The sequence below is a fragment of the Aegilops tauschii genome, chromosome 4 (assembly GCF_002575655.3).
Source record: "Aegilops tauschii subsp. strangulata cultivar AL8/78 chromosome 4, Aet v6.0, whole genome shotgun sequence".
Taxonomy (NCBI): domain Eukaryota; kingdom Viridiplantae; phylum Streptophyta; class Magnoliopsida; order Poales; family Poaceae; genus Aegilops; species Aegilops tauschii.
Window position 1 is genome coordinate 176,186,796 of NC_053038.3, and position 8,382 is coordinate 176,195,177.

Consider the following 8,382-nt stretch of genomic DNA (forward strand, 5'->3'; position numbering starts at 1 on the left):
TTCGCCGCCCACCGCCGGAGATCCCCTCCGCCGTCACCACCGCAGCAGTTCGCCCCCGGCCACGCCGTCCGCTCCGTCGCAACCACCGTGAGCCTGGCCACCTTCCTATCCTCTCCTTTCTCCCTCTCGAGCTCCGTAGCAACTACACGTAGCTCACCCGCACGCGTCGCCGCCGAGCTCGTCGCCGACGAGGCTCCGACCATCCAACGGTCGCACCACAATGGCCGTTAGCTCCACTGCATCGCCAGGAGCCCGTAGCACCATCGCACGCCCTCGCCGTGCTCTCTAGCGACGGGTTCGACTACACGCGTACCCCGGCAGCCGCACGGCTCGTCGCTGGCATCGATTCCGGCGACCCCGAGCTCCACCACCACCACCAGTCGATGCGGTTTGCTCCCAGCTACGCGTAGGTGCTCTCCGCCGCCCATTTGGTCGCCGGAGCACGGATCCCGCACCCCACCACCGCGTCTGGACGTCGCCGGCGGCTAAACGCCGGCGAGTCAGCGTGGTTTGACCACGGGTTGACTCCCCGGAGTCACTGACAAGTGGGGCCCGCCTGCTAATTAACCTGGGTTAGGTTTAAGTTAATTCTAATTAGTTAATTACCTAACAGTGACACTGACACAGGGGACCCACACGTTAGGTTTGACCTGGACGACCCCGTTGACCGCTGACGTCATCATTACACACTGCTGACGTAATAAGTAACTTAATTACTGGAATTATTCTTATACAGGAAATTCTAGAAATTATCACAAACTTCAAAAAATCATAGAAAATAATCTATAGCTCAGAATGAAAAGATTTATATATGAAAAATGATCAGGAAAATCCATTCTGTCCATGTGTACTGGTTTCATGCATGTTTAAGCAAGTTAACCTACTGTTTAATGCAAAACAAGGTAAAGCACTAACATGGGCCATTTATGAACTTGGAATTTGAATCTTTGATTCAAAATAGTCCAAACCCATCTGGTCTTAGTTGCATTAGCCCAATACATCCATTTTGCCATGTCTCATGCATGCATCATACTGTTGCACTTGCTTGGTGTTGATTGTGCTTCGATGTGTTCATTGTGGTAGGTTCTGCCTCCGAGGATATTCACGAGTATCCAACTGAAGGGCAGTATCCCACCACTACTCTGTCAGGCAAGCAACCCATTGATCATTTCGATACAAACCCATCTTCTCGCTTCTGCTCTCATTTACTGCATTAAGACAACGCGATTCAAACTGCTGTGTGTTGCGGTAGTTGAACCCACTTCCCTTTGCATGACCTGTCATTGCCACAGTAACTAGATGAAACCCACTAGCATGTGTAGGAGTTGATTGAGCCATGTTGTGTTCCTACAATGCTATGCTTGCAACGCTTAGAGTCGTGTCAGGTCTGGCTCATCAGGGTGATGAACTAGAGTGAAAGTGTGTGTCGGTAATGAGAGTGAGGTGTTGAATACGATTTGGTAAAGGTATCGATGGGAGGCCATGTAGGAGTACATGGTGGGTTGTTTCACTGAGACCGTCCCTAAGAACTGAGATCTGTATGCGTGATTTAAGATTCAGCTACTACCACGCAATGGGCCCGAAACCAATAGACCCCCTCGGCTTCTTAATCACCCTTGTCCTCTGTCCAGGAGTTGCACATAGTTTCTGGTGTTTGTAGTAAGCTGGAGGCCGTGGAGAGCGCTGACCAAGGGGTGGGCTGTGATGCGGTAGGCTCGTGGCACAGTGTACCGAGTCACCCGTTTGGTGTCCGGGAACCCTGCACACATCGTTTGGGGCCGTATGTGGAAACCTCGGCCGGACTCCCTGCGGATGGAACCTAAATAGGCGATAAACCTGGACTAGAGACTTGAGTGTTTGGGTAGGCTGTGGCCGACACCCACGTTGGGCTTCCACTTGAAGGTTGTCGAGTACACGTCGTGTAGCGACGGTAAGTGGTGAGAGCGTGTGTGACGAGGTACACCCCTGCAGGGTATGAAACAATTCGAATAGCCGCGTCCGCGGTAAAGGACTACTTGGTCGCTTATGCAGTTCATAGACAAGTAAATGGATACTATTAAAAGCCTCAAGATAAGTGTGAGTACCGCGGATGGCCCTCTCGTGGGATGACGAGGGAGGATCCACGGTGGAGTATTGAGATGGTGATTAGTGGACTCGTGTGCGAAAACTATTTCACAAGTGGTGACTCGTAGGATAGCTTAGCCAAGAGTCAAAGCTGGCTTGCTGCAATAACTCCACTACCTTCTTGAGAATGAACATGTATAGTAGGATATGTTGTAAGACTTGCTGAGTACCTTTGTACTCATGTTGCTTCAATTACTGTTTTCAGACGACAACACCGCCCCTTTCGATGGGTTCTATGTAGAACTCGACGACGACGAGTGACTTGCCACCCAGGTGGTGATCTAGGCTTGTGAAGGGCCTACGTATATAGACAGGCTTCGTCAAGCCTTCTTTCTTTCTGGTGTCTGTACCCAGACAAGTTGCTTCCGCATGTGGTTGTATGATTGTATGACTTGAGTGTCGGGTCATGTGACCCCTATCTGTATGAACAAGTTATGTAAGGCTCTCTGGAGCCCTTTAAATAATGTACTTTGAGTTGTAGAGTTTTGTTGTGATGCCATGTTGTATTTGCACATATCGAGCATATTGTGTGTATGATTGAAATGCTTGGTATGTGTAGGATCCGACAATCTAGTTGTTTATCCTTGGCAGCCTCTCTTATGGGGAAATGTAGCCTAGTGCCTCCTTGAGCCATAGTAGTCCGCTACAGCCCGGTTCACCGGAGTCCTGCTAGCCCAGCACTACTGCTCTGGACACTTGACTGGCCGGCATGTGATTCATATCGTTCCTGTGTCTGTCCCTTCGGGGAAATGTCATGCGGTGACATCCGGAGTCCTGCCTAGCCTGCTACAGCCCGGGTTCCCGGAGTCCTGTTAGCCAGTGATACAGCCCGGATTCACACGCTGCTGACCGACACGTTCGATGTTGATTCATGTATGCCTGTCCCCATACGTTAGTGCCGCCTTGGGTTCACGACTAGCCATGTCGGCCCGGGTTCTCTGTCATATGGATGCTAGCAACATTGTCATATACGTGAGCCAAAAGGCGCAAACGGTCCCGGGCCATGGTAAGGCGACACCCGTGGGAGTACCGTGCGTGAGGCCGCAATGTGATATGAGGTGTTACACGCTAGATCGGTGTGACTTAGAATCGGGGTCCTGAGAGGGTCGTACAGGGCTGCAGGTGGAGCCACGCCATGGGCCGCAGGCAGGCAAGTCTGGGGACCCCTGTTCCCAGGACACCGACAGCTGGGAGCGCGGGAGCATTCTGTTGCGGCCGTGGAACTTCTTGGCAGCTTCCTTCTTCTCGCGCGGGCGCCCGACATGGTGGGTCACGCCGGGGGGGGCGCCTTGGCGCCAGACCGCCGTCTTGGTGTGGAGGTGGTGGAGGCGCTCCGTGAGCTACATCGCCCGCAGCTTGCGGAGGGCGAGGCAGCGAGAGGGAGGGTGCGGGGGAGCCCCCAGTGTCGCTGACGAGCTCGGCGATGTGGTCCAACCAGTCCTCATAGAGGTCGTCGACCGGGCGGTAGCACAAGAGCTCGCGTGCCATGAGCAGCGCGGCCTGCGTGTTCGTGGGAAAGCGACGAGCGTGAGACGATGAGCCGGCTAGGGTCAGCGACGGAGTGGCGGTATGGCCATCCCGCCGCACCGGATTGGTGGATTGGTGGCGGCGTTGGCGGCGGGTGACAGGGAACGACGGGGAGGCCCGCCGACAGGGGCTATCTGAGCGACACGGGCGGCGAGGGTGGCCCTGTGCTCAGTGCGGGCTCGACGTGCGTCCGCCATGGATGCGATGGAGCGATGGGACGCGGATCGGCAGGAGGAAGGCCTCGGCGCACCCCTACCTGGCGCGCCAAATGTTGGATTTTGGGTTCCGACAAAACCCTTGAGGTTCAAACACTGGGGTGCGCACAAAGATCTCTCCTCCCCCTAGCACTTGCCCTCACCGCAATCTCAAGGCTCAACGCGTGAAACTCGCAGAACAAAGGGACACAAGATTTAGACTGGTTCAGGCCACCGATGTGGTGTAATACCCTACTCAAGTGTGGTGATGTGGATTGCCTCTTGGGCTGAGGATGAACAGTTACAAGGGAAGAACAGCCTCCTGAGGAGAGGTGCTCTTGTGCTTGGTGATCTTGTGTGGGTGAGGATGATCTGAATAGCCCAAGATCGTTGCCTCCTACTATGGTGGCTAGCCCTATTTATAGAGGCTCAGGTCCTCTCCCCAAATGTTAGGCGGGAAGGGATCCCACAATGGCCAAATTTGAAGGGAGACAACTATTACAAGTTATCCTGACTAAAGGTGGTCTTCGCCTGCCAAAGGCTCTGGTGGTGACGCCGTCTTGGGCTCCAAAGTGACCTCCGTCCTCTCGTGTTGCTGGTCTTGGTCTCGTTGCACCGATACGGAAACCTTTGCATGATACCTCGGGACTCCTCGCCTGCGCTTGCCTCTTTAGCACCAAAGAGGAAATGAGGAGACTGCGCGCACTGGAGCCCGACTGGCGCCCGTTTGGCCCCGGTCGTCATGGCTTGTGTCATAGGAACCTCACGAGGTGCCCCTTGCCTTGATCTCTCCGCCCCTCGCGAGCCAGCCTGGTGAAGCCGCCCCGAGGAGGTCTTGCATCGTCTACCTCGCGAGGGTTGGCCCCTCGCAAGGGTCTTGAGTGTTTGCTGGTGAACATGGGTCGTACAGGGCCGCTGGCGGAGCCACGCCGTGGGCCGTAGGCAGGCAAGTTTGGGGATACCCGTTCCTAGGACGCTGACAAACACCATCCTTTGCAGTTGTAACCCCATTACGTAATTCAAATCAAGACGAAAAATCAACTAGATTGCACACAGTTTATTATCACCAACTGTGTGAGATGCAGCACAAAATATCTTGAAGGATAGTCGGAGTGTCAAGCACACTAGCCCGCTCCTCAAATATCATTTCACTGTTCAATCATCGCTGGTGAAAGATGGGGACGTGGACCCGTGTCGTGAGGGCAACTTCGGCGGCCCACTCCGGCGAGAGCGCGACCGCAGCCGCCAGGCGCGTGCTAACAAGCTTCATGAGGGCGACCCTAATCTGCGTCCGAGCGGCCAAGGCAGCCCAAACGGCCGCTGTTGCTTCTCAGGCGGCGGCGGCAGCATTTGCCTCGGGGATAGCAACTGGCGAGAGCGGCACAACAGTTGTCCATTCCGCAGCGGCGGCCTTAGCCCTGATGGAGGCCGCCCACGACCATGTCGAGGCCGTCCATGCCCAACTCATGGCGGTCACCGCACAAATCGGAGGGAGCTTCTCCGACAACGGTCACCAACCCACAGCCGAAGAGTTGGCAATCACCGAGAGAGTTCGAGCAGCCATCCGTTCCTGCGTGGCATACCTTGCAACGACGGAGCCTGCCAAAGCCCAGATCACAGCCGGCCTCGCCCACCTCATGGCAGCCTATTCCAAAGATATGGCGGACGTGGATGGCGAGATGCTTGCCGAGTATGGTGCGATTGATGCCATAGCCCCTTCCCCAGGAGACTGTCGGGAGCGAGCTGGACATGGAGGTGGCGGCGGAGATCGTTGAGCACCAGCCGTAGTGGTACTCTTTGTTTTGTTTAATTAAGAGTGTTGGTCTTTAATTTGTTAGAGTAATGTTTAGGTCAGCTAGCTCTGTTTAATTGCTGAACTTGCTCAATTAAGAAGTGTGGGTGTGCTGTAGTCTCCTTTGTGTACCCAAAGTTTTCAATGAAGTGGATGACCACTATAACCAGGGAAATTTGAACCAAAATTTTGACGTTCAAACTCATCACACACGGGTTAAGCTATCTGAATTGTTTGTGATGTTCACATATCGTACACCGTTCTGAATAAGGGACCATGTCAGATGACACTTTGCGCGCCAGTTTTTTCGCTGAAGCGATTCCAAATTTTTGGCTTCCGCAGAAATATATAGCTCCTCGCCCCTCCCCCTTAACAAAAGCCACATTTCCCCTGTTTCCGCCTTCCTTTCCAAGTTGAAACCTTCACTCCTTGCTTGCAGCGCCGCCTCCTCGCCGGCGACCCTCCTTCACGCTGCTCGGCCTCGCCTATCCAGGCAGGTAATCCACACCCGACCCCCATCCTCCTCCTCCTTCCACATCCCACATGCCCCGACCGCCGGCGTGACACCTTCCACCCAAATAACCGACCCCTAAACCAAATAAGCGCCACCCTAAGCCATGGTGCACGCAGTATAGCCAGGATCTCAAGGAGCATTTGGTAGCGGAGAAGCAAATCGCAGCCGCACGCCTTTAAAGGTAGTTTTAGTGCGCTTGATTCTTGATGGATCAATGCCCATTTTGCAGATAGTGTCTTGGTAAAGTAGGTTGAGACTGCTGCCGCCGTCCATGATGACTCGCGTGAGCTGCTGAACCTCCATGACGGATGTTGGTTGGGTGGTCCTTTCAATCGAAGGTGATCGGGTAAGCCCACCATGGGTTGAATTTTGGGACGACCGGCTCTATGGTATAGACGTCCCGTAATGTGTGCTTGCGCTCCCTCTTAGTGATATGTGTGACATATATCATATTCACTATTTTTACCTCAGGGGGAAATTGCTTCTGTCCCCTTGTGTTTGGTTGAGGAGGCTCTTGGTCATCGTCGTCGCTGGGCGATCCTTTCCCCTTGTGTTCGGCGTTGAGTTTGCCGGCCTGTTTAAAGACCCAAAAGTTTCTGTTGGTATGGTTGGCGGGTTTATCGGGGGTGCCATGAATCTGGCAAGGCCGATCAATTGTTCTGTCTAAACTGGATGGGCCATCTCTGTTTGCCTTGAATGGCTTCTTCCGTTGACTGGGTCTGGAGCCACTGAATCTGGCGTTGACCACCGTGTCTTGGGTTCCTTCGTTATTGTTTCGATGCTTGTGCTTGTTGCGTCGTGGCTTGTCATTGTCGTCCCTGGATTCGGAGGTGCCAGGGTCGCTGGTGCTATTGCTTCTACGAGCAAGCCAACTATCTTCTCCCGCGCAAAAGCGGGTCATAAGTGCGGTAAGCGCTGTCATGGACTTCGGCTTTTCTTGGCCGAGGTGTCGGGCGAGCCACTCATCTCGGACACTATGTTTGAAGACCGCGAGGGCTTTAGCATCCGGACAATCCATAATCTGGTTCTTTTTCATTAAGAACCTGGTCCAGAGCTGCCGGGCTGATTCTCCGGGTTGCTGGATTATGTGACTAAGATCATCTGCGTCTGGGGGCTGAACATAGGTACCTTGGAAGTTGTCTCTGAATGCGCCCTCTAAGTCTTCCCAACCACCAATAGAGTTATCTGGTAGGTTGTTCAGCCAGTGCCGTGCTGGCCACTTGAGTTTTAAGGGGAGGTACTTGATGGCATGTAGATCGCCACCGTGTGCCATGTGAATGTGGAGAAGAAAATCTTCAATCCATACTGTGGGATCTGTTGTGCCAACGTATGATTCGATGTTCACGGGTTTAAACCCGTCAGGGAACTGGTGCTCCATTACCTCATCGGTGAAGCATAGGGGGTGTGCGCACACCTCTGTATCGGGCAACGTCACGACGCAGTTCTGATGAAGTCCGTATGCGGTTTTCGGCCCTCGTGAAGTTGTGTTTGTCGCGCCAGGCCTGATGGTGGTCTTCTCGTGCTTGGGCACGCCCTCTTGATCCATAGATTGACCTGGTCTGGTCGGCTCTATTGTCCAGGTCCTGTTGTAAGTCGTATGTGTATCCCCGAGCTATTGTTTCTCTCCTTTTACAGCAAGGTGGTGCGGACTGGTGTTCGGCTTGAGTTGTCGTTCTGTCCTGGCCACGTGGTGGTCGGTCAGGCCCATCAGCCGCGTTACACGTGGGTTGTATGGGCTCCAGCACCTCATCGTCGAATTGGGGTAGCAGCTTACGCTTCGGGTAACTCTTTGTTGGGTGTTCGAGGCCGTATTCTTCGGCTGCCAGGACATTAGTCCATCTGTCATTGAGTAGATCTTGGTCATATTGAAGCTGTTGCTGCTTCTTCTTTAGGCTTCTTGCAGTGGCTACTAGCCGGTGCTTAAAGCGCTCTTGTTCGAGGGGTTCCTCTAGCACAATAAAATCTTCGTCGCTAAGGTTCACGTCGTCTTTGGAGAGTGGTAGATAGTTACTGTCCTCCGCGTCTTTGTTCCCTCCTTGCTCGTCAGGGTCAACTTGGGCGTCCTCCAGATCGTCCTGTTCGGATGTTGGTTTGATGGGGTCTTCTTGGTCTTCGGCATTCTCCGGAGTATCATTGTCTCCAGTGCCGGTATTGCTGTCCTTTTCGCGACGCGATTTAGAGCGCCGCCGCTGACGTCGATGCTTTGGTGGTATCTCATGAGGTTCGTCCTT